Below are 2988 nucleotides of genomic sequence, written 5' to 3' on the forward strand. Positions count from 1 at the left end.
CTCTCAAAATAATTAATTTGGAAAAAAAACTCAATTCTTTTAAATATTTTGTTTCCAGAATCAATATTGACTAAAAATCCAACCACTCCACCACTCCTGAGAAGCAAGAAATATTGCTACATAGATATTTTTAATATATGAAATTTTGAGATTCACTAAAGAAATAGGAATATATGAATGAGTTGCAAGGAAAACTATGATAGGAAAATCTAGAGTTAGAATTAAAATATCAATATCTATTATATTTTTTTAGTACTAAGGATTGAGGCCAGGGGTGTTCTGCATCCCCAGCCCATTTTATTTTATTTTATTTTATTGCCGGGGGGGGGGGGGTACCAGGGATTGAACTCAGGGGCACTCGACCACTGAGCCACATCCTCAGCCCTATTTTGTATTTTCTTTAGAGACAGGGTCTCACTGAGTTGCTAAGCGCCTTGCTACTGCTGAGGCTGGCTTTGAACTCATGATCCTCCTGCCTCAGCCTCCTGAGTCGCTGGGAGGTGTGCGCCACCATACTGGGTCCAATTTATTACATTTTGATTGAGAGATTTCTAATACTATTCATCATCAATGTATAGCTCACCATAATTCATAACCACCACAATTGTCACAAATGAAAAGATCTGATAATAAGTGTAATTGCTGTAGTTTCAGGGCATAATTATTTTCTGTTATATGAAAACTTGGTATTGTGTTGAAAGTTAAAAATTTTGTGTGTCCTTAAATATTTTGCAGTATGTTAGAGCCCTCTGAATGCTGTGCGACTAGTTACATACTATAGGCCTCTCAGTCAGGCCTGCCTTCCTCATACAATGTCTGTCCCATCTTCTAGAATTTCCCTTGCTCTTCTTATCCATCCTAATCTAAATTTATTTTCCTGTATTTATGCAATATTTCGTATCTTTGGGGCCTTGCTATGTGAAGACAATGAGAAGAAAATGAGTTAATGCAAATAAATATTTAAGAAAAATTGAATTGTGATACAACTCTAAAATGCAGAAGAATTAATTTACTCCTAAGCTTTCCATGCTTAATAATGTGCTCAGCCAAGGGGGAACAGAGATGGATAGCTTGTGAATAGCTTGTTGTCTTCAACAGTGTCACAATAGCCCCTGAGTGATCCCCAGGTGCTTATTAAAATATGCAGCTACTTATTAATATGTGCAGCTCTTTGCTCAGCATTCTGTTACATGCTTTTGATCCCAGATACTTGGAAGACTGAGGCAGGAGGATACAAGTTCAAGTCCAACCTGGGCAACTTAGTGAGACCCTGTCTGGAAAAATGTATAGCTCTTTAGGTTCCAAAATTAGTTTACTCTCTGTTCGTACCTGTGGAACTGAGAGAATATTTTAGCATTCTCTCATATTTCTGTATATTTGTGCTAGGGGGAGGATAGTTCTTGAATTTGAGGCATTCATTAATCAGAGGTTGAAAACTGGAAGCTTTCTACAGATTTCACTGGCAATATATTTTTTAAATTGGCAAATTTCATATGAACATTCTTTTTTTTTTTTTGCTGTTATCGAAAAATTAGAAGCTCTGATATCACTGGATCAGGTTGGGGACTGTTTCCCCTTTATTGAACAGAGTCTATGTCGGCCTAATTAACTCAAGTCCCAAATCATTCCCTATAGTCTTACAACCTGGCCAGCATTATTCAGATATCCTATATACCTTGTCTTTATAATCATTTGCTTTAATGACTCTGACCTAGATTCAAGTGGATAATTATTTTTTTAAATGATGCAAAATGTTATACCACTTCATCTGTGTCCAAGGAAACATTAGGCTAGGATTTCATTGTACGCACAACCTCTGAAAAGCCTTACAAACTGGGTGCTTAATGTTCTGAGGCAGAAGGTAGTCAAGATATTTTGGGCAGATTGTCATTTTTCAGTCACATGGGTTTGTTTTAGGCTGTTGAACATAGATATCAGGAAACAGAATTGAAATCTTCTCATTTCTTTCTAAACCTAGCATTTCTATAGCAATTGTCACTATGGTATCTTGATGTGTTCTGACAGGAGAAATTTCATTTTTTTTAAAAAATGTGGTAATGAAGGAAAGAGAAACTCCTTCCATGCTTTAATCTAGGACACATTTCCTCAATGAAGAGCTCATAAATGTGTGTATATAGAACAGACAATCCAGTGTGTTGCATTTCTTAATGATGAGTCTGTCCATATCCTGCTGAAAGAATCCTTGACCATGACCATGAGGACTAGAAGGTAGCTCAAGTTCATAGCACTGCCTGTGTGGTTCTTTCCAACATTCAGGCACTTGTCCATATTAATCCCATCTAATACTCACAGCAACCTCATGGAGTATTGAAATGATCATTCCCATTTCATAGACACATACAGTATCAGACTCACTGAAAATCAGCAATTTGCTTCAGTCACAGAAAAATTATGCTCAAACAAAATTTTCAATATCACAATCCCCTGCACTTCAAACTACATCTGTGTTTTGTTTGTTTTTAGTCTCCTTATTCAACCTCCACAGGCTCCGGTAGAATACAGGATGCCATTTACAGGAATCACCAGGAGTTGTACAGTGTGGGTGGTTCTGAGCCTTATGACATTGATGGAAAAGGTTTTCATGTGAGATACAATGAAGGCACAAATAAAACATATGACAAGCTTTGTGCAATTCATGGTGAGATGACGATAAATCTTTTTCTTTTTAAACTCATTAAAGTGTACTCAAAAATCAAGTGGAGGAGATGGTAGAGAAATGATCTTGACTCTCATCAAACTGTTTTCCTCCAAAATCCGTAAGTTGAAGCTTAAACTCCAAATGTGTTGGTATTTACAATCGTCTTTGGAAAGCAATTAGTGTTAGATTAGGTCATGAGGGTGGGTTCTCATGAGGAGATCAGTTGCTGAACAGGAAGAGGTAGTATGTGTGTTTGTGTGTGTGTGTGTGTGTGCACGCGCATGTGTGTGTGCATCTTTCTGTATCTCTGTGCACATACTGAGGAAAGG

Source organism: Spermophilus citellus (assembly GCF_964194105.1).
Source record: "Spermophilus citellus genome assembly, chromosome: 3".
In the NCBI taxonomy this organism is placed as follows: Eukaryota; Metazoa; Chordata; class Mammalia; order Rodentia; family Sciuridae; genus Spermophilus; species Spermophilus citellus.